Source organism: Lepidochelys kempii, chromosome 7 (genome assembly GCF_965140265.1).
Source record: "Lepidochelys kempii isolate rLepKem1 chromosome 7, rLepKem1.hap2, whole genome shotgun sequence".
NCBI classification, from domain to species: Eukaryota; Metazoa; Chordata; order Testudines; family Cheloniidae; genus Lepidochelys; species Lepidochelys kempii.
In genome coordinates this window covers 39,738,989-39,763,402 of record NC_133262.1, presented here as the reverse complement: position 1 = coordinate 39,763,402, position 24,414 = coordinate 39,738,989, and the positions used below count along the sequence as shown (strand labels likewise).

General features: G+C 39.8%; 1 protein-coding gene across 7 annotated transcripts in view; it reads left to right on the top strand.

Moving 5' to 3' along the window:
• SLC6A1 (solute carrier family 6 member 1) overlaps positions 1 to 24,414 on the top strand; it is a 112,289-nt gene that overhangs the window by 4,617 nt on the left and 83,258 nt on the right. For 3 of the 7 annotated variants that reach the window (XM_073352313.1, XM_073352309.1, XM_073352312.1), the window contains exons 2-3: positions 2,292 to 2,460; positions 2,932 to 3,250. The exons of 2 other annotated variants lie outside the window; for them this stretch is intronic. The gene's annotated coding sequence lies outside the window, so the exon portion shown is untranslated. Of the gene's footprint in view, positions 1 to 2,291; positions 2,461 to 2,931; positions 3,251 to 11,353; positions 11,582 to 24,414 lie in introns of all 7 variants that reach the window. 2 more of the 7 variants (XM_073352310.1, XM_073352314.1) reach the window with 2 other exon arrangements.

Genomic DNA, 24,414 nt, shown 5'->3' with positions numbered 1-24,414 from the left:
TCTTTGGATATTATTTGAATCATTTGTATCTGGAAAACATGCAACCCTCACCCTATGACACTCTAGATATGCTGACATTAAATTTTCCAGTGTCTTACTAAAAGTATTTTTGCAGAAGATGAAATAACATTTTAAATCAATGTGATTGTGCTTCAGTTTTGGTCTGTAATTAAAAAACACACTGATTTGAAAACATAGAGAGAGCTTAGTAACATATTTATAGCTTGTTAGTGTGTATCCAAGACTTGTAATTTCAATTCACTTATTTTCTTTGCTTAGCTGCATTTGAACTTATTTAAATCTATGTTCTCAATAGAGATGAGTGAACTTTAAAGAAAATCAGGTCAGGCATAGATTCCAGGCATGTAACCCTTTTTGGATGCCCAGAAATAGCCACCAGAAATAGCATGACAAATTTCTTTTTCATGAACAAAGCTTTTTTTCTTTTCTTTTAAGGAAGAAAGAAGCTTCATAGAATCTCTCTACAGATATCAGAGCCTTGTAGAATGGATGTTTCTAGCTTATTTTATTAGAATTAATATAGCTAGTGTAATTTCTACTTTTCTGCTGTTGGACTTAGGGCCACTTGACTTCAGAAGTATGAGATTATTGGGGTTTATTTTAAAATAAAGATTTTTCTTAAAAAAAAAAAAAGATTATCTTTGTATGCAGCTCATGAGCCTTTTCCTTAGAGGCAGATGCCGCTCATCTGTAGAAAAAGGTTTGGGGGCATTAGATGTTTGGAAATTGACAAAAAAAAAACCAAAAGAAAATACCAGGAAAGGAACAAATTTGTTACTTGTTTTTTCTCAAATAGCTAATAAGAAAGCAGTTGTATTGACATAAGGTATAGGAAAAAATAGAACTATCTTATTATTTGAAACAACAGGTAGAATTAAACTACCACATGCCTTGTTTTTCAGGACTTCACAATTGAAGGAAATGATTAGTTTATCCTACAGTAAATGGAGCAGATCATAACCTCTTCCAGTGCTTTCTTTGTTCTCTATTGGACAGATTCAATTGCTAAGAAGCGATGAATTTTTAATCCCTAAGTAGATGATGTCATAATGACATCATCACATCCTTCATTTGATTGATTCTCATAAAAGAACAGTAATGAGATTTGATATGCATGTCTTAAAATTCTCCCTTCCCTTCAGGGGATTGCCTGACCTGCATGGCAAATTCCAGTGAATAACACTGAGTTCCAGCAAAAAAGACATTCCTTTTTGGAAGCCAGGGTGGGACATGAAGGAGCAATGGACTGATCCTGATCGACTTAGAATTTAAGGACTTACATTCTCCCCATTTGAAGTTTAATCATGTATCTAGAAGTGGAGACATTGACCAATATTTTCAAACTTGGTGCTGCTAAATCCATGTTTAGGCACCTAAGCAAAGGTGACTTGATTTTCAAAGGTGCTGAGCATATTCAGTTTACACTCACTTCATTTGGATTTGTGGAAGTTCAGCACTTCTGAAAATCAGGCCACTTTTATTTATGTTTGGATACCTAAGTTTAGGCACCCAGGTTGGCAAATGTTGATCATTAAGCACAAATATATTTGAAAGCTTTTTCCCCCCCAAAAAATACCAATCAAACCAAAATATTAGCCATAACTGTAACTGGGTATAATCTGATGATAATTGCAATGTTAGTTTTCTATGTTGATGACTATAAACTCTAATTAAAATAGTTGAAACTCTGATACAGTTGTATTAATACAGCAGAATTCTCCTATCATAAGCTTAGATTTAATGAAACTCGGTTTATTGAGAAGCAGAGCAAAATCCTAAAGTCTTTCAGTGCATTATTGTGTGAACATTGTAATTCTGATTATAGTAAGCCCCGTTTATAATGGAATTGTTCTTTAATTTAAATTCTTGTAAGAAAACTTCATTGTTTTTCATAAGGTAATCTGCTACAATTTTTAATTTTTAGTACAAAATTTTGGTATCATATTTATTACACTAAAGCAAGGGTTTTAAAAGGAAAGACATGTCATTTAAATGATGGCTGGGGTAGGCTGCTGGTTTATAGAGCAGCCTGGGTATTTTTGCACAGATCTATGAATATTTATAGAATTCTATAAGTATAAGATAAATCACATGCAGCTTATTTTATACACTCTTTTATCTTAATCATTAATTGTATATGATAAATTTGAAATAATTCTGAGATTCAGCCATCAGGTTAAGTGAACTGTTCTTAATAAACTTGGAAGGCTTTTATTTCATTTGTGTGTGTGTGTGCGCGTAAATTTTGCTTTATCTCTCTCTTTATAAAGTATTGCGCATGATGAAAGACAGGGAAAAGAGGTGATCTTCATGTTGCTGTTGGTTCTTTATTGGGGTTTGGAAGGAGTTAAAGAATGAAGCCAACCTCTTACAAGCACCATCCTGGCGATTGCAGTTACTGCTCTCATCTTTGATTCTCAAAGACAACCACCAAGTTCGGTGAATATCCTGGAACTACATTTCAAAAGAAGCCAATGATTTAATAACCATGGGCAGGCTAATCTCAATGCAAGAGCTGGTGTTGAGTTGAATTAATGATATCAACTTATTTACTTAAGACACAGAAATCTTACATCATCAGGCCTGTCAACTTCGGTAGTTCACCAGTGTTGTATTAGGAACTGTTGAGTAGTGATTGGGCATGGGCATTGTTAACAAGCAAGGGGGATGGTTGTTTTATAATTGAATCCATAAATGATAGGCACCCACACGTTATTGGTGCCAGATACATTTCTAAATAAATCCCATAAGCCTGTCTGCACCCATCTTGCATGAAATAATGAATTTTCATGAGCTGTAAACCTGTTCTAGAATGACTCAGGTATGACAAACAAACGATAGAACCCTAGTGTTAGAGAGAATCCTGATTTGATAATATTCCATGGAAATTTCTTTTCACTCTCCTCTCAGGATTGGCCACATGCTGTGAATCTTCTAGCTTGTGCCTGCATTGTACATTGAAAACAAAAGATGGGTTTGGACTTTGTGAAACATCTATGCCTTCTGACTGAATTTTAGATGATCACCAATGACATTTACATGGTTGTGCTGTAATGCAGTGACATATTTGGTTATATAAAATATGGAAAGCCAAGCATCTCAGAACCTTTTCTGAATGCTTTCTACTAGAGACTGTTACTGCAATAATGACCTTCTTGAACATGAGATGACCGCACCGACTTGGCCAAACAGAGAAGAACAATGAACATTTTCATTTTGGAAAAACAAGGTCAGTTGTGGCAATTGTTGAAGAAAATGAAAATGAGGCAGTCATGTCTTGTCATTGTACTGATTTAATGATAGTAAACAAGATGTGCAGTTTTTGTATTATATTATGTAAAAATACAAAAGGATGTAAAGCAGAACTTGATGCAAATCAACAGTTACCGTATCTATGTTATGTCTGATAGTTAACACAAATTAATACATTTCAAAAGTAAAAACAGCACAGTGACTGAAATATTCTGTTCCATTTGCTCTCTAAAGAATTATCTTAATCTGCAAAGGATATGAATAGGCAGCAAATTTTATGTTTGTTTTCCATTTTTGTTTTAGGCTCTAAATCAGAATAAATTTAGACATTGAATTGGTTACTACTGTTCCTAAAACATCTTTTAGTATTTTTCCATGTTTATTTTATAAAGGAATTCATCATAGAACATGAGACTTCTTCACACTGTTTTTACTGGTTCACTTAATAGGAACAAAATGTATAGCCACACTTTAGAAGTGTGTTTCTTTCAGATAAACCAAAAGTTCTTATGTCTCCTTAGATAAGGGAGCAAATCAACTTGACTAATTGATGCAAAACTTCTGTTAACTTCAGGGGACGTTTTCTTTCAGGATTTGGTCCTAAATTTACTAGTGCTGAAAATTATTTAAAAATTATTTTCAGTTTTTTCCTTCACAAATTCAAAGTACCAAGAAGTTCAAACATCAATTTGTAAATAGTAGTGTTAGCAACGAAATGTGTGAGATTGCAAAGAAACACTAGCATTTTGTAGGGATATTCTGTGGCTATGCAAAATGAATTTGTAATGATTTTAACAATTATTTAAAATTAGGCAAATACACAAGCTTGTGAAAATGAGGGTGCTGACAGTATCGGCAGTGGTAACTGTGTAATCTGCAAGCCAGGGACTAAATACCGCTCAATAACAGTAATACCTGGAGTAACTTCATTAGCTTTCGTGTCAATACTTTGGATTTAGCCCAGGGTAATAGGCCCAACATAGTCAGACAATTTAAATTCTGATCTCTTTATGTTTCTGTTCCAATTTCTCACACTGCCAGTGTGATCAGCTTTTAACATGAAGAGACACTGCAGGTTTTAGCTATAATTCTGCTTTCATATTGGTTCACTCATAGTTCTGCAATACAAAACCCGTCAGATGTATTTTCATTTGGAAACCTGGAATGCACAGAAGGTGTAGATTCTGTGGTAAAAGGCAAATGTTGCACACTAGCTACTAAATCACTTACAGTATTCACTTCAGCATTTTGTAAATGGAATATTTGTCTTGCTCTTAAGAAATCCAGATGTGCAAATGTTGTTCATGGAAATAGAGTAAATAAATCAAAACCGTATTTCTACCTGACTTGAAGTAGGCATTATCCACTACATAGATTCAGATGTAGGTTTTGACAATCTAACTTTAAGATTTAAATCTCAATAAGCCAGAGACTCATTTCCATGTTTATTGTTCTGAAATCATTTCCAGGCACCGAATTGCATCTCAAAAAGAATATCTGTTGCTGGACAATGAATTAAAAACACTACAATGTTTGACTACAATACATTTTTAGTCACTTCAAATAGTGAATAAATGTTTAACTTTTACTCTCACAATTTTATTAGCAAGAAATCCAGTTATTTATTTATTTATTATAGCCTTCACACTGTTACTTAAGCCTGACTGTAACCTAAGCTATGGAATTATCCTTGTTTAAAAATAGGTTAATGAATATAAATTTGAATGATCCATCAGATCTAAAGATATACCATAAGTCAAATCAAGCCCGACATCTGTACTTTTAAGCTATATGATTTTTATTATCATATTTTATGAAAAATATTTAATATATGGGAAAATCTGGTCAAGTTTTTACCTTTCTTTTTTTACACCACTTCTTAAAAACACAGCAAATATTATAAGAAGGATACATAAGGAAGGGAGTAAAGATTTTTTTTTAAATAGAAAAAAATATTAATTTCCTTTTGATATTGGAATATTTTGCCTTTGCAGTGTCTGACCAGTCTATATATAATAGTTAATTATATAGCTCCATAAACTAAGTGACAAAAGCAAAACTGTGCACAGTAAAAAGGAAGAAGAGCCTCTTTTGGAATGGTTGAATATTGAATTGGAGGCAAGAGTACATGTCAGAAACCTATTTGCTTGGGAAGTTTCATTTTAAAAAGTAAATATACCTTTTCAGACAGACTGTATGTCTGTTACATTCCATATCTTTGTTGCATTTAAGGGAGAGAATAGAAATATAAGATTTTCTATCACAAGGGCTGATCCTGCATTCCTTCTGCAAGCAAAACTTCCATTTACTTATTCATCTCTCTTCATGAAGTAAAGTGACACAACTGACCCCAAGATGTGAACCTCTTTTCAGATATGTGTTTTCTGAATATATGCTGTCATAAATATAAAGGAAAGGCTAACCACCTTTAAATCTCTCCTGGCCAGAGGAAAAAAACCTTTCACCTGTAAAGGGTTAAGAAGCTAAAGATAACCTTGCTGGCACCTGACCAAAATGACCAATGAGGAGACAAGATACTTTCAAAGCTGGGGAGAGGGGAAAACAAAGGGTTCTCTCTGTCTGTGTTTTTCTTTTGCTGGGACCAGAGCAGGAATGCAGGTCAGAAGTCCTGTAAAGGATTAATAAGCAATCTAGTTAGATGTGCGTTCGATTCTGTTTTGTTTAAATGGCTGATAAAATAAGTTGTGCTGAATGGAATGTATATTCCGGTTTTTGTGTCTTTTTGTAACTTAAGGTTTTGCCTCGAGGGATTCTCTGTGTTTTGAATCATAGATTCATAGATATTTAGGTCAGAAGGGACCATTATGATCATCTAGTCTGACCTCCTGCACAATGCAGGCCACAGAATTTCACCCACCACTCCTAAAAAAGACCTCACACCTATATCTGTGCTATTGAAGTCCTCAAATTGTAGTTTGAAGACCTCAAGGAGCAGAGAATCCTCCAGCAAGTGACCCGTGCCCCATGCTACAGAGGAAGGCGAAAAACCTCCAGGGCCTTCCAATCTGCCCTGGAGGAAAATTCCTTCCCGACCCCAAATATGGCGATCAGCTAAACCCTGAGCATATGGGCAAGATTCATCAGCCAGATACTACAGAAAATTCTTTCCCGGGTAACTTGGATCTTACCCCATCTAAAAACCCATCACAGGCCATTGGGCCTATTTACCATGAATATTTAATTACCAAAACCATGTTATCCCATCATACCATCTCCTCCATAAACTTATTGAGTTTAATCTTAAAGCAAGATAGATCTTTTGCCCCCACTACTTCCCTCGGAAGGCTATTCCAAAACTTCACTCCTCTGATGGTTAGAAACCTTCGTCTAATTTCTAATCTAAATTTCCTAGTGGCCAGTTTATATCCATTTGTTCTTGTGTCCACATTAGTACTGAGTTTAAATAATTCCTCTCCCTCTCTGGTATTTATCCCTCTGATATATTTATAGAGAGCAATCATATCTCCCCTCAACCTTCTTTTAGTTAGGCTAAACAAGCCAAGCTCCCTGAGTCTCCTTTCATAAGACAAGTTTTCCATTCCTCGGATCATCCTAGTAGCCCTTCTCTGTACCTGTTCCAGTTTGAATTCATCCTTCTTAAACATGGGAGACCAGAACTGCACACAGTATTCCAGGTGAGGTCTCACCAGTGCCTTATATAACGGTACTAAAACCTCCTTATCCCTACTGGAAATACCTCTCCTGATGCATCCCAAGACGACATTAGCTTGTTTCACAGCCATATCACATTGGCAGCTCATAGTCATCCTATGATCAACCAATACTCCAAGGTCCTTTTCCTCCTCTGTTACTTCTAGTTGATGCGTCCCTAGCTTATAACTAAAATTCTTGTTATTAATCCCTAAATGCATGACCTTACACTTCTCACTATTAAATTTCATCCTATTCCTATTACTCCAGTTTACAAGGTCATCCAGATCCTCCTGTAGGGTATCCCTGTCCTTCTCTAAATTAGCAATACCTCCCAGCTTTGTATCATCTGCAAACTTTATTAGCACACTCCCACTTTTTGTGCCCAGGTCACATCTGATTACCCGGTAACGTATTTACCATCCTGATTTTACAGAGGTGATTCTTTTACTTTTTCTTCAATTAAAATTCTTCTTTTAAGAACCTGATTGCTTTTTCATTGTTCTTTAGATCCAAGGGTTTGGGTCTGTGTTCACCTATGCAAATTGGTGAGGATTTTTATCAAGCCTTTCCCAGGAAAGGGAGTGTAGGGTTTGGGAGGATTTTGGTGGGGAAAGACGTTTCCAAGCAGACTCTTTCCCGGTTATATTTGTGAGACGCTTGGTGGTGGCAGCAATAAAATACAGGGACAAAAGGAAAACTAGTTTGTACCCTGGGGAAGTTTTAACCTAAGCTGGTAAAAATAAGCTTAGGGGGTTTTCATGCAGGTCCCCACATCTGTACCCTAGAGTTCAGAGTGGGGAAGGAACCTTGACATGGTGGCAGAGTGGTGGGATTAACTTGAAATAATTTTGACATCAATTTGAGATTTTTTGAACCAGAAGCATGGATTTTTTTAAAGGAAAATATTTTTTTTCCTTTGGGCTGCTGGAAAGCAGGTTTTAAGCTGAAAGCAGTTAGAGGTTGTTTTTTTTTTGTCTCTGCTTGGGAGGCAGAGCATAGACAAAAGGGAATTGTCTTTTGTGAACTGGAGTTTTCTCTACTTATAGGCAGGGTAGTTAACCTCCTGCAGGGAAATTCACAAGTCTTCACAGACCTGAAGTTGATTTCTTTTTAACCTAAGAGCAACTAGAGGGGTTTTCTGTCTATTTGCCTGGAGACAAAGGTGTTGGTTTTGGGTTTTTTTTTTTAGGATTTTTCTGTAGGCTGGCAATCACTATCAGAGAACATAGGTATCCGGTTACAGCACAACATATATATATATATATATATTTGACAAGCCAAGATTTTTTGTTTGTTTTGTTTTATTTCTAACTCTCGGGTGTAAAGTTAGTTAAAAACAGAGAGGCTAACATGACAGAAACCAAGGCACAACACAAATTGGAGTTAACCAGACTGGAGGCAGCGAAAGAGGCAGAAAAAGCCCTAGAGACTGCTCACAGGAGTGTTATGGAGGCAAGGGAAAAAGAAATGGAGGAGAAGGAAAAAGAGAGGAAGCATGCACTGGAGATGGAGAAGGTAAGGGCTGAGCAGAATCTACTGGATAACCCTAACAATCCTTCCCCAACAATCCACAAATGGGAGCGACTGTGTCCACAGTATAATGAATCCAGTGATATTGCTGAATATTTTCTCACCTTTGAGAGACTGTGCATTCTCCATAAAATTCCTGAAGCTCACAAGATGACCACATTGGTCGCAAAATTGACTGGAAGAGCTCTGGACATATTCAATAAGATGCCTATTGATGAGGCTTCTGACTATAATAAGTTCAAGGATTTGGTTTTAAAGCAATTTCAAATTACATCTGAAACGTACAGAGTAAAATTTTGAACCCTTAAGAGAGGGCCTCGACTAAGTAATGTGGCTTAACTAAACCAGATGAAGGATCTGTTAGATAAATGGATCCAAGGAAGGGGTGTCACTAGCTTTAACGGAATGCATGATTTGATAGCTCAGGAGCAATTCCTGAATATGTCCAAGGAGGAAATAAAGGTGTTTATGGGATAAGGAAATAGACTCTGCAGAAAGTCTTGCTTCTTATGCTGATCAATACGAGTAGTCCCAGACCGCCAGAGAGGTGGGGCAAGCCGGAACAAAACGGGTGGAGGGAGGAGAGAGGAACAACCCTGGTTGCACTTGGAGCGGATACCCGAAGGGAAACCCTCAGACCACCCCCTACTACCCGGGGCAGCCCGAGGCCCCAACTACGCACCAAGGAATACTCCAGACACCTTGTCGTCCTGCCTCACTGTTCTCCAGCAACCCACCTTGCCCCAGTGATCCGTCAACTGGATGATGTTTTAAATGTAGTGAGCCGGGGCACGTATAGGCCAACTACCCCAAGAACCCCAACAGATTACAGTTCATTGCACCGGAATCACACCAGAGGTCTTCAGGTCCAGATACCTCCCAGATACCCTTGGAGCATAGGGAAACTGTGAGTGTGGGCGGGAAGAAGGTCACCACGTGAGGGACACCAGAGTGCAAGTGTCGGCTATCCATGCTTCCTTAGTGGACCCCAATTTAATCAACCCAGAGATCCAAGTGACAATTCAACCCTTCAAGTCTAACTCTTTCAATTTGCCTACAGCCAAGTTGCCTGTCCAGTACAAGGGCTGGTCAGGAATGTGGTCTTTTGCAGTATATGATGATTATCCCATCCCCATGCTGTTGGGGGAAGACTTGGCCAATCATGTGAAGCTAGCCAAGAGGGTGGGAATGGTCACCCACAGCAAGGCTAAGCAAGCCGTCACGCCTAGCTCTGTTCCGGAAACTTCTACCAGGACCTGGTCAGAGGTGATGGAACTGGACCCCATGCCAGCATCTGTAACAGCAGTAGTGGATCCAGTCCCAGAGACCCAGACAGAGCCAGTCCCAGAACTGGAACTGGCGGAACAACCAGCACCAGACCCATTGCCAACACTGAATCCAGTACTTGCAACCCCAACACCAGAGGGCCCCACCGAACCTGTACCAGCAGCAGCAGATAACCCTACACAAGAGGCTCAGCCCGAGCCTGAAACCCAACATAGTGCACCAGCGGAGAGTGGTTCACAGTCAACAGAAACAGCCCCATCCCCTACATCGCTTCCAGAGGGACCAAGCCTAGGTCCACAATCCAATGAGGAACTGATGTCTCCAGCATCAAGGGAAGAGTTCCAGACCAAACAGGAAGCAGATGAATGCCTCCAGAGAGCTTGGACGGTGGCACGGAGCAACCCACCGCCTCTCAGCTCTTCTAATCGATCCAGGTTTGTTGTAGAAAGAGGACTTTTGTACAAGGAAACTCTTTCTGGTGGACACCAGGAAGACTGGCATCCTCAGAGACAGTTGGTAGTTCCAACTAAGTACCGGGTCAAGCTCTTGTGCTTAGCCCACGATCATCCTAGTGGCCATGCTGGGGTGAACAGGACCAAAGACCGTTTGGGGGGGTCATTCCACTGGGAGGGAATGGGCAAGGATGTTTCTACCTATGTCCGGTCTTGTGAAGTATGCCAGAGAGTGGGAAAACCCCAAAACCAGGTCAAAGCCCCTCTCCAGCCACTCCCCATCATTGAAGTTCCATTTCTGCGAGTAGCTGTGGATATTCTGGGTCCTTTTCCGAAAAAGACACCCAGAGGAAAGCAGTACATACTGACTTTCATGGATTTTGCCACCCGATGGCCAGAAGCAGTAGCTCTGAGCTACACCAAGGCTAAAAGTGTGTGCCAGGCACTAGCAGACATTTTTGCCAGGGTAGGTTGGCCCTCCGACATCCTCACAGATGCAGGAACTAATTTCCTGGCAGGAACTATGGAAAGCCTTTGGGAAGCTCATGGGGTGAATCACTGAGTTGGCACCCCTTACCATCATCAAACAAATGGCCTGGTGGAGAAATTTAATGGGACTTTGGGGGCCATGATACGTAAATTCGTAAATGAGCACTCCAATGATTGGGACCTAGTGTTGCAGCAGTTGCTCTTGCCTACAGAGCTTTACCACATCCCAGTTTAGGGTATTCACCATTTGAACTTGTATATGGCTGCGAGGTTAAGGGGCCATTACAATTTGTGAAGCAGCAATGGGAGGGGTTTACACCTTCTCCAGGAACTAACATTCTGGACTTTGTAACCAACCTTCAAAACACCCTCCGAACCTCTTTAGTCCTTGCTAAAGAAAACCTAAATGATGCTCAAAAAGAGCAAAAAGCCTGGTATGATAAACATGCCAGAGAGCGTCCCTTCAAAGTAGGGGACCAGGTCATGGTCTTAAAGGCACTCGAGGCCCATAAAATGGAAACGTCATGGGAAGGGCCATTCACTGTCCAGGAGCGCCTGGGAGGTGTTAATTATCTCATAGCATTCCCCACCTCAAACCGAAAGCCTAAGGTGTACCATATTAATTCTCTAAAGCTCTTTTATTCCAGAGAATTTAAAGGTTTGTCAGTTTACAGCCCAGGGAGGAGATGACGCTGAGTGGCCTGAAGGTGTCTACTATGAAGGGAAAAGTGCTGGTGCCGTGGAAAAGGTGAACCTCTCCATGACCCTTGGGCGTATGCAGCGACAGCAGATCAAGGAGCTGTGCGCTAGCTACGCGCCGACATTCTCAGCTACCCCAGGACTGACTGAATGGGCATACCACTCCATTGACACAGGTAATGCTCGCCCAATTAAAGTTCAACTTTACCAGGTGTCTCCTCAAACTAAAACTGCTATAGAACGGGAGATCCAGGATATGTTACAGATGGGTGTAGTCTGCCCCTTTGGCAGTGCATGGGCATCTCCAGTGGTTCTAGTTCCGAAACCAGATGGGGAGATACGTTTTTGCGTGGACTACCGTAAGCTAAATGCTGTAACTCGCACAGACAACTATCCAATGTCACGCACAGATGAACTGTTAGAGAAACTGGGACGGGCCCAGTTCATCTCTACCTTGGACTTAACCAAGGGGTACTGGCAGGTACCACTAGATGAATCCGCCAAGGAAAGGTCAGACTTCACCACACATGTCGGGCTGTATGAATCTAATGTACTCCCTTTTGGGCTGCGGAATGCACCTGCCACCTTCCAAAGACTTGTAGATGGTCTCCTAGCGGGATTAGGTGAATATGCAGTCGCCTACCTTGACAATGTGGCCATATTTTCGGATTCCTGGGCAGAACACCTGGAACATCTACAAAAAGTCTTTGAGCACATAAGGGAGGCAGGACTAATTGTTAAGGCTAAGAAGTGTCAAATAGGCCTAAGCAGAGTGACTTACCTTGGATACCAGGTGGGTCAAGGAACTATCAACCCCCTACAGGCCAAAGTGGATGCTATCCAAAAGTGGCCTGTCCCAAAGTCAGAGAAACAGGTCCAATCCTTCTTTGGTTTGGCCGGATATTACAGGTGATTTGTACCACAATACAACCAAATCGCCGCCCCACTGACAGACCTAACCAAAAAGAAACAGCCAAATGTCGTTCAGTGGACCGAAGAGTATCAGAAAGCCTTTAACCAGCTTAAAGCGACACTCATGTCTGACCCTGTACTAAGGGCCCCAGACTTTGACAAACCGTTCCTAGTAATCACAGATGCATCCAAGCGTGGTGTAGGAGCAGTTTTAATGCAGGAAGGACCGGATCAAGAATTCCACCCTATAGGGTTTCTCAGCAAGAAGCTGTCTGAGAGGGAAAGCAACTGGTCAGTCAGTGAAAAAGAATGTTACACTATTGTCTATGCTCTGAAAAAGCTACGCCCATACATTTGGGGACGGCGTTTCCACCTGCAAACCGACCATGCTGCGCTATAGTGGCTTCGTACAGCCACGGGAAATAACAAAAAACTTATTTGGTGGAGTTTAGTTCTCCAAGATTTTGATTTCGACATACAACACAACTCAGGAGCTTCTAACAAAGTGACTGATGCACTCTCCCATGAAAGTTTCCCAGAATCAACTGGTTAAAATTGTCCTTGAGATGTGGAAAATATTGTTAGTCTTTATATACTTGGTAGTATATTTAGAGGTGCATGTGTCTTATTAACTCTGTTTTCTCCTAGAGCTCCAGGAAGAATCACAGCCAGCGTTTCACCCTATCTGTGATTTGGGGGGCATGTCATAAATATAAAGGGAAGGCTAACCACCTTTAAATCCCTCCTGGCCAGGGGAAAAAAACCTTTCACCTGTAAAGGGTTAAGAAGCTAAAGATAACCTCGCTGGCACCTGACCAAAATGACCAATGAGGAGACAAGATACTTTCAAAGCTGGGGAGAGGGGAAAACAAAGGGTTCTCTCTGTCTGTGTTTTTCTTTCTCTGGGACTAGAGCAGGAATGCAGGTCAGAAGTCCTGTAAAGGATTAATAAGCAATCTAGTTAGATGTGCGTTCGATTCTGTTTTGTTTAAATGGCTGATAAAATAAGTTGTGCTGAATGGAATGTATATTCCGGTTTTTGTGTCTTTTTGTAACTTAAGGTTTTGCCTCGAGGGATTCTCTATGTTTTGAATCTGATTACCCTGTAAGGTATTTACCATCCTGATTTTACAGAGGTGATTCTTTTACTTTTTCTTCAATTAAAATTCTTCTTTTAAGAACCTGATTGCTTTTTCATTGTTCTTAAGATCCAAGGGTTTGGGTCTGTGTTCACCTATGCAAATTGGTGAGGATTTTTATCAAGCCTTCCCCAGGAAAGGGGATGTATGGCTTGGGGGGATTTTGGGGAGAAAGACGTTTCCAAGTGGGCTCTTTCCCGGTTATATTTGTGAGACGCTTGGTGGTGACAGCAATAAAGTCCAGGGACAAAAGGAAAACTAGTTTGTACCCTGGGGAAGTTTTAACCTAAGCTGGTAAAAATAAGCTTAGGGGGTTTTCATGCAGGTCCCCACATCTGTACCCTAGAGTTCAGAGTGGGGAAGGAACCTTGATATATGCCATGTAAAAGTGTACTGTTTTTATGTGGTGTGTGGAATTGTTATATTTCTATTGCAATTTAAGTGTCTTTAGAACTCAGAATTGATACTTGCCGGGTCAGAGAGATGTAGTAAGATGTCCTTACGAATCAGAATCTTGGGACTGTTATTAGCTAACTAGATTTTTCTGGCTAAAGTGGGCGTATAGCATCAGTCTCATAAATGATATGCTGCCTACAGGGGGATGGTATCTGTCTGGCATGTCTTTTAAATTTTTCACTACTATAATCTCATTTTTCCACCAAGTGACTTTATTTTCTTTCCGAATGTTTATAGTGAAGTTGAGATGCTAATCCTGGACGTTGGAAACATTTTAGGGTTTAAAAGCATGGCCTCCATCTTTGGTCAACAGCAAGAGAACACTGTTGGGTATGTTTTTCTTTTCCTGAATTTCTTTTCAGGCCATTGAAAGCCTAAGGAGACATTCAGCATGGCAGAGATGCACAGATTCCTCCTACTGTACTGATGATCAGCACAGACATTACTGAAAACATGCAGAGGCTTTGCAGCCTTGTGTAAGAGTAAATGTTATAAACACCAGCAAGGGGTAGATACAATCAGATGAATGCTTTTAATTATAATTTAAATAATTCCGAATGACCAGGGGGGGTTGCTTCTGGGGAAAATATGTATAATCCCAAAACCTGCGGAAACTAAAATGAACATTTTATTATCTAAATTATTTGTTTATATAACTAGAAGGATAGTGGGGGGATGGACCCTCAAGTAGTATGTGTGTGTTATTCACTTGATATGTTCCTCCTTTTCAGTAGAGTGAAAAAGGTTAAGATATTCTGAATCCTAATTTAGTTTAGTATTAATGCTGTTGTTAATGCTAATCTTATGTATAAAGCCACTATTAGTTCAACAAAATAAACAAGCTACAGCTATTAATGTTTTTAAATATTTAAATTTTTTAAATGAATGATAGCAGTATTTACTCAGGCCAGATTCTTTAAGGGCTTGACTGTTCAGAGTGCACACATCCCACAGTAAAGGATAACTCACGAGTCATTCTTCTTTGGGGGCACTTCTGAATGCACAAAGCCTGTGCAACCATTATTGTCTCTTTGTGGAGTACAGTATACTAGTTTACTCCCCTTTGGGTGGCCAGCCATCTGGTGCAACCCTTCCCCAACCCCTTAGCAATACTTTGCTCCCCCAATAGCACAGAGAGGGAGCATTCCGAGTATCCCCACTGGCACAGAGGCTGGAAGTTTGCTCAGCTCTTACATGGCCTGTGTAAGGGTGATTGGGAAGCTCTTTGTAACCTCTACCTCTCATTGTTTACTTTTGTAAGGGTTAGGTACAATATTGCCCTAAGTTCTTACTCCAGGCCAAATTTTGCTCTGGACTATATTGGTGTAACTTAAGAGCAAGCTTTGGCCTGTTGATTTCACTAGGAGTTTTGTATGAGTATGGAGTTTGGAATCTGGCCCTAAAATCGAAGGACAGGGTGAGCTTTCAGTGCAAACTTTAAAGATGTTTTAAGTTTATATGGCTCACATGATGGCCTAATTCCTGTTGCAATGCAGACATTTTGCCTGCAGTTAATTGTTGCCACATATCTAGCACTTGGACAGCTATGTACCAGATTTGTGCCTGAAACTGGGTGCTTAGCAGACTAAGCAGTAGATTGCCTCCTGTTAACTAAAATATGGACAGCAAAAAATATGGGCAGCAAGGGAGGCCAAGCTCAAGTCTGACTGATAATTGGGTCAGAAATGTATGATGTTAATGTTTTTGGTGAACATATGAAGTGATTTTTCTGTTGACTTTTCTCAGTGCTTAACAAACTCACTGGCCAAGGGTGCATAGGCAAGTTTCATGTCAACCTCTGGAGTATTTGAATTTTCATGTAGGCAATGGAAAGAAAACCTTCCAAATGTGACCCCAGTGTAGTGCTGTCTTCATGTATCTGCAGCCAACCAGCCTCAAACAGTAGGCAGTCGTGAACTGCTTAAAGTCCAAATTGTAATTCCAGCCTGAGCACACAATAGTCCATATTGCATGAGTGGAGCCACTACCCAGCTGCTACTCAAGGAGTGCACAGGGATCCCATATGGAGCTGGACTCCACAGGGCACTATGCTTGTGCATCTGATGAGTGAGCTTTCCAAGTCCTGTCCCCACACTCTCCAGGAACCACCCTGGTTCTTCTATGGCCCTATGGGGGTAATGGGTCTTGAGAGAGGTGTGGAATGATTCTGTTCATCTCAATGATGTGTTAACTCTGCAGAATGACTCTGTGGCTCACAGTAGGCATTTTGCCTCTTGCTGACAACTGGTGCTAGATGTAGACAGCATAGTCAAGGACAAATTATGTTCAGAACTAGTTCAGTATACCCATGGTTTCGGAAACAGTGCTGAGCAAAAGTTAAGGGTAAGTAGGGATCAGAAATATTCTGCACAAGGTCAGAAACCTTTTTGTCAGCAATCAGTAAATTTCCTAGTGTAGAGGGCGTCTGAGCTTTTCATAGAGCCCACAAAACACTGCTTTCAAAGCATCATCCTTCCTACCCTGCCCAGCATGTAGTTCACATTTTCTAGCTAGCAACTTATTGGATGATTTGGCAAGGGTTGTTTTAATAAATTAGGTTACTTATTTTCTGCCTGAAATTCCCCGGTTGGTGGCTCAGGGAGGCTTTGTATTAAGCTGTACAGAGCATAATGAGGTTGCAGGAATGCTTTGATGTGGAAATGCTTATATACGAAAATGGCCTGGGCAATTATTGATATAGAATGCTTTCCCAAAGTATTCTGGGACAATTTATATTAATCAAATTCAGATTATACTGTAAAGATAATAAATTTGATAGTAGCACATCAAAACTCTCCAAATTCAATAGACAACATGAAAAGGTAAAATCAAAATAATTTTCTTCCTTCATTTTGTTGATACATTTATAGCTTACTTCAATCATTTTTCATAGGCATGTTTGATATCTGCAGTAATGAGAAGTTAATATTGCAATGCTACAGATTAGCAGAAAGATTTTTATCTTTCATATAATTCGTACCATAGCCATTCTCCACCATCAGATTTACTGAGACAGTGATTCATCTTCAGCATTGAATGTCTGCAATGAACTGTCACTACATTTGTCTGACTTAATAAAGATTGTTATATAAGAGTTGCTTCCCCTTAGCTGATTGAATTTAATTTCCCAGGCCACCTCTGGCTTCTAATACTGTTTATCAGCAAAGTAGAGTTTTCTGTATTTTTTCCTTTTCCACTTGCATCTATCCTTGAGGGTTATTAACACAAAGTAGCCCTGAGTGATGGCTTCGACACCAGAGATTCTAAAAGTCTGTAATAGCCATAATAATAGAGTTGGTTGAAGGATACTGGTTGCCTTGGTAACCGGGCATGTGCCATACAAGATAATGTACCTGCTATAGTGAAGAGATCTGTGCTGCATATTGATTGCAAGAGTTTTGAGTATTCATATAAATGTTGTATTTTATAATGCATGTTCCAGCTACGAAGTAATTGTGGTTTACTAAGCAGACTAACTGCATCCAAAACATCTCTGAATCTAGAGTACCTTGAAAACTAACTGTATTTTGTTTTGGTTTGATTTTTTTTTGTTTTCGTTGGGCATTATTATAAGGGTAGTTTATACCAGATATGATCCTATAATTACTGTGGGCTTTTTCTAATTGAGTTAAATGATATTTCATCATCAGTATTCACAGTGACTCTTTTTAGTCCTCTAATTCACATTGTATTCCCACACTATTTTTCAAATACTCCTGAAAACAAAGGGCTAACAGTGTTGGCTAAAACAACGCATCTACTGAAGGACATTCTCCTGTGTGCCGAGTGACAGCACAAGGCACTTCTGTCCCATTTAAATCCTCAAAATGGGGCTCAAGCGGGATGTAAGTGGTGCATAGGCCTTGTGAGCGAGTATAAATTTCACCCACTATTAGCAGGACTGTGCCTGCTTCCCCACGTGGCTCTTGATCTGGATTAACCCTACACTTAGAGTCCTGGGCTTCTTTTGAGCAGATCCCTAGAGATACCAAATTATGTGGTGGTTTCTGAGGTGCACAAATGAAAACTAGGCTGAGACCACCAAACTCCACTTTGTCTGTGAGCTCCAACAGATCAGAATTTGGCCCAGGTATCCAGTGGTGAAATAAACTAAAATCATTAACCTGTATACCTAGACCAGATCCTCAAAGATATTTAATTCAGGTGGGAGTTAGGTGCCTGAGTACTATTGTGGATATGAGCCTTAGCCCCCAGGAAGCCACTTCAGGTGGCACTTCTAGGCTGATTCTGTGCAACTGAAGCCAATGGTAATTCTGCCATTGTCTTCTGTGGGTGTGTGATCAGGCCCATGATATTTAGCAAAGCATCTTGTCATCCAGATGTGTTCTACCTTGTCCTCATTCCTCAGTGTTCCTCCTCTTTGTATCATTATTGGTGTACTCTCGTCTAGGCTTGGCCAGATTAGAATTTGTTTGACATGTTACTATATTCATTCAATATATTTGGTGAACATTTGCACACACAATGAAAACATTCACAGCTAACAGGACAGGTTCACAAATGATTCAAAAGCTAAAGAGGGAGCCAAAATCAATGGAACTTCTGGTTTAACAAATCCTGTTTGGCCAAGTTTAGTTTTGTTTTAGTCTTTTTTAAATTTTGTTCGTTTAATGCTTGACATTCACATTTATCACAATATCGAAAGGCCTTTGCCCAGATGGATCATTCACTCAGGAAAGAATTCGTCAGTGGCCCTTTTTCACAATATTGATTATTTTATCAAAAAGTGTCTGAATTTTATTTTAAAAAATGACTTGTTTCACTAAAAGTTCCATGTTCAGCAATTTCTGGGTCCTAAATTAAGAAAAGGTAATAGCTGGCAAAAAAAAAAAGACACGTAGGACCAGCTCCTCTGGAGGTGTAAATCAGCAAGGCTCCATTGGAGTCACTGAAGCTACACTTAGTTACATCAGATGAGAATTGGGCCCATGAGCTCAGTTGGTCAGATTCGTTCCCTGGCAGTAACTCAGACTCACGACCCTGGAGGAATAAAATCTTCCCCATGGGAGTCACAACACCACAATGTGCCTTTAAGCCTCGTTCTATCAGGGGGTCCACTGTTGCCCAAGATTGGGTAGTACTTGCCAGGGACTGGTCTTGTTCAGGACATTGACTGATTCAGGGCATCCTAGGGAATCTGAATGCAAATTAATCTGCCCTCCCAGTGCTGAACCCCTGGGAGAGTGTGGTAAACTATACACTTACTTGCCTTTACCAGTCATAGATTTGAATTAAACATTACCTTGTTCTTTATAGCTTGACTTTTTAAGGCAGCATTTGACACTGTGCATCTTATAAATCTTTTGGGTCAGTTGCATGCAGTTTAGGGACTCTGGCATTGTTTGAATGTAATTTTTCACTCTCAGAAGTATAGCTATAACGTTGAAATTGAATTTATGGTTTATGGCATCAACCCTGCACAGATATGAATATTGGGGTTCTTTGTTTTGATTACTTATTGAATATTATCAGTTTGAGATGATTGCTGGAGAGGATAGATTTGGAAATGTTAGTTATCTCCAATAATTACTTGCTGGGTTGTGTAACTTAGTTCATTAGTACAAGTAATTTAAAATGCAGTGCTCAGACTCTGTGAATTCAATTCTTCCTTTTGCTATTATCCCTGTTCTTAAATCCTTCCATTGCTAACTAGCAAAGTGCCTAGTTAATTTCATTGCTGACTTATGAAACTCCTAATAAAATGGATTAAACTTATAAAAGATACCAAGCGGGTTTTTTTTTTTAAGTCTATTTGAAGTTGTTGGATTTTGGGCAGCAATATTTTCACACACCTAGAATTTGTTTTTGCTTGATATTAAATGTCTGATCAAATTCTTTGTATTGTTTAATACTGAATGAAGAGACCATAGTTTGAGGCACTGTTACATTGTTTTGGATCCTGTGACCCATCATAAGATATTCTCGTGAAGGATAACCTTTTGTGTTTGTACTCTATTTCAAAGACTTACAAGGATCTGATGCTTTCAGAACCTACTGTGTTTAAGTAGAACCATTACAATTACCATTCCTTTTGCAGAGTTCACAACCATTGGAACTGATGGTTGTCATATATCTATGACTGTATATCCCTCTAAGGGCCAAATTCTGATAGTCTCTTCTTATGCAGAATTTATGTTGAAATTAGAACCATTGAAGTCCATGGATGTTCTGCTTGAGTAAAAACCAAGTTTCTAATGCATTCACAATTATACACATATTGGCCAAGACCTACATCTCATATTCATTTTGAGGAGTACTTACTCACATAAGCAGTCTCATTAAAGTTAATGAGACCGCTTGTGTCAGTGAGTGGAGAATCAGGCCCCGTGTAAGAAGTCCGGCTCTTAACCACATATCTGTATAATTTTCAGTGAACACACAGTGTAGTTTGTATCTTTTCTTACCTTTAGATATTTTCCCAATATTCCGTTTTACACTGCGTTTTACACTGCTGGTTGCTTTGATTAGAAAGTTTAGGCATCCATAAGATAAAAATTGCTAAAAGAGTCATTGGCTTTCCATTTAGCAGTGGGTCCAGCAACTAGATTCTTTGGTTCAAGGCCCAGAAGACAAATGATTCCTTTGCCAGGAGGAAAACAAACTAACAGGCTGAAATAAGATGGCATTTGTGATATATAGCTTAACAAAGGCTGTGAACCCAAATGGAAATAGGGGTCAGTCATAGGAACAACACAGTACCATGTCTTATTAGCTTCACATTGACATGTGGTAATGGCACAGTTAACTCTTGTCACTTCCTTATCATCTCTAGAGAATGGCCACTATTGTTCATTTAGCATCTGTATCTGAATTAGTGACAGTGCTAAGTTAGCAGCACGTTTTTCTGTTTCCTGATGTTGCTTTCTTGCTTGATCCACCCTTTATAGGCCATTCCTTCCCAAGATTTGCAGCTAACATTGCAAATGAAAGCCATATATTCATTTGGGTCAGAGTCATTCCAACTGTATTCTAGCAGCTCACCTAGTACCCAGTCTAATGATGTCGAATGAGAAAACCTGAATAATTTGAAGACTGAGCTGTTTACTTCAACTGGTATGAAATACAACAACATGCTCTAGGAAGGCCTTTGCTTGTGGTGTGTATGTGTGTGCACTCTCTCTCTCTCAAAACTACAGAAAATCAGCACATCCAACTGGGGTCAGAAGGGTGAATTCCCCCCTATGCATTTATGGAATACATGGAGGATCTTGACATCGTATACACCAGTATTTTTGGCACAGTTGGCAGCCTTCTCCCTGATGTGCTGACACCCAGCTCCATAGCCTGGTGGGAAGAGATGTGAGGCCATAAGCCTGCTTCCACCCTGCCCCCTTACTGTTAGGAGGGAGTACTCTCTGCACTACCTTGAGAATGGGGACTGCTGTTGTCTTTGATCTTTGTGTCCTCTTCATCCTACCATGCTCACCAGCACTGGGGCCAGACACAAACTGGCCATTAGTATATTTATTATGTCATAGGGGTGACATTTACAATATTGAAATATATGAAGCAATAAGTGGTCCTTATGGCTGATTAAATGTTGAAGAGAGCCAGATGCACTTGATAACCACAGAAGCTGCGTATTGTGAGTATACTGCAGAGCCCTGCAACTGTAAACTATTGAGGGGGCTAAAATCTAGAAACTTGTGGAAAGTAGGGTTGACATCTGATCTTGCAGGTCTTTGTAAAGCTTATCTGACCATCTTGTTTTTCAGTCTTCACTGTGATGAATCCACAGTGGTTGTTTGTCAGTCTAATGGTAGTGAATGTGAAAGTTGCTAATAAATACCACAAGAAGGGAGATCAGAGTTTAGGGATTCCCATACATCTATGTATACATTTGCGTAACATACCTAAAGTTTTAAGAATCAAGTGACAGAACTGAACCAATACAAACATGCACTTTCTGAAGTAAAATGTAAACACTGTCAAGAGTTAAGTAAAAAGCTAAAAAGTACAGGTGATCATCTCAAAAGATGCAGAAAATCAGTGTCTTTGCATTCTTCAAGATCAAATGTGTCACTGAATGAAACTTTTCTAGTGATGTTCAAGAGCTTTGAGTTCGATCATCCCAAAAGTTAGACATTTTCAAGCCATTGTTGTTATTGAAATGTAGCCCCAGTGATAATTTAAATGCTTCTTCCAGGCCTGCCAGCCATACTTCAATGTCAGCTTCATTCAGGAGTACACTCCATTTGTTGTCAAGACCCCGGGAAAAAAAAGACAAGGATGGGCAGGAGATTATGCCATGAAAACAAGAGAAAGGCAAAGATAAAAAAGTTGCAATCTTCTTTTATACTAACAACATTGTCAATGTAGCACAAAATGAGCAATTTAAAGAAATGATTGACATTGTTCCCAGACAGATTTAAACTTGCAGTTCCACTGCTGGATGCTCCAAATGATGGAGTTGAAGGAAAATTAAAGAAAGAATGAAGAGAATCAGAAGCAAAACTGTTGGTTGCACACAAAAGAATGACCTGACAATAGGTACAAACAACCAAACATGGAAAAATGCATTCATCCATCTGAAGAGAAAACCACAGAACAGTAGGCCAGATTCTTAGCTGCTGTAAGGTAGCATTGTTCCACGCAAATCAATGGAGCAACACTGATTTTCACCAGCTGAGAATCTGGGCCACTGTGTCCAAGTTACTGAAGAAGCCATCTAAAAATACAGTCAAAAAGTATGTCAGGTGTGTCATGGTTTTTTGTTTGTTTTGTTTTGCCATTTTCTCAAACATAAATGAAAGGAAGAGCTAAGAATACTACTTAGGTCAATAATCTAAGGCCCCTGGTATCTGAGTGTGTTAGGTATTGTTGCTTTCTCCTTGGGATTTAGAGAGTGTGCAGAGCACCTAGTGGAACTTCATCTTCTCTTCTTGGTTGGTTGACTGAAAGAGGATTATTGCTTCGCTTTACAGTGGCCTCAGTGGAACTCTAAAGGAAGGCTGTGTCTTTGCTTTTGATTACTACAAGTATATTAAAATTTGCACTTACCATGAAGACTATTGAAGATTATTTTACACGAGAGATTCCAGAGTGGAATTAAGTTTACAAAACAATCGAAGAGGGATTCAGAGGGACTTAACAAATGATAAATTATCACAATCTCAGTGGACGTCTGGTTTGACATAAATAAAAAATATTTGGAGATACACGGACAAAATTGAAACACAATTTAGACAAACCTTCAGACCTTTCAATTATCTGATTTGTTCCCAGAACAGGAAGAGGAGGCTGAGACATGGCTAATGGAACATATTACAGAGCTCCTTCTTTCTCTTCCTTAGTATTTAAAATTGAGGCTCAGATTTCCATCCTACATCTGTTTGTGAAGGAGGTTGTGTATGACAGCAGATATTAATATCGGCAACAATAACTGAACTTCAATATGCAGATGATTGTGCTGTAGTTGCACACTCAAAGGAGGATCTACAAAGATCCCGTAATTGCTTCTCTGAAGCTTACAAAAGCCTAGGGCTAACTCTGAAAATCGGCAAAACAAAAGTTCTCCACCAGCCAGTCCCCAGGCAATCATCAGACCCAGCAAGGAAGATCTACATCAACAAAAAAGAACTGGAAAATGTAGAACACTTTGCCTGTCTTGGCAGTCATCTTTCACAGAGGGGAGACATAGAGGTTGAAATCCAGCACAGAATTTGCTGTGCTAGCCTTGGCTTTGGCAGACTGTCTCACCGGGTGTTCAACAACCACAATATCAGAACACATATTAGACTTTTAGTTTATAAAGCGGTGGTAATCCCAACTCTCCTCTATGGTTGTGAGACTTGGGTGACACACAGAAAATACCTGAAAAACTTGGAACACCAGCACCAGCTCTTTCTTCAGAAAATCCTCAACATAAAGTGGGAGGATCATTGCACTAATGTTAGTGTCCTCACAGAGGAATATTGCTTAGTAATGAGTGTCCTTTTCCAACAACATGATAAAACCGAGATCAAGGTAGAATGGGGATCCATATAAGTAGGTAGGCCTTTATAGGTCTGTAGTGCAATGAGTAGGGTTTTCTCAACACCTAGTACTGCTGTAGAATGTATTGGGAATTCATCAGAAATGTTGATGGGTGACTTTCTCAAACAAAGAGTTAATCGTGAGCAAAAAGAACATTACTTGGCATTAAATTTATATTTTTCAGCACTGTGACACTTTCAGTAAAATTTATGTTTTTCACTTTTAGGGCTTTTTTGTTTTGTTTTGTTTTTTGAAACTACCTGGTTGCCCCAGCATCTCTGTGGAGGAACAGTCAAGTAGTTATATCCAAAAGGCTTCACTTAAGCATTCATAAAACTGCAGACACAAATCTGTGTCTGTCGTTTGTATCTGCAAAATGGAAGGTGCAAAACTGGAGGTCAAGTTGAGGCCCTGTTCAAACTCAGGATCTGAAAAGTTGTCGTGTGTCTAAACGAGAGATGTCACTCTTGAAAATTTCCTGAGACCAAGCAGACAAGACGCGGGGA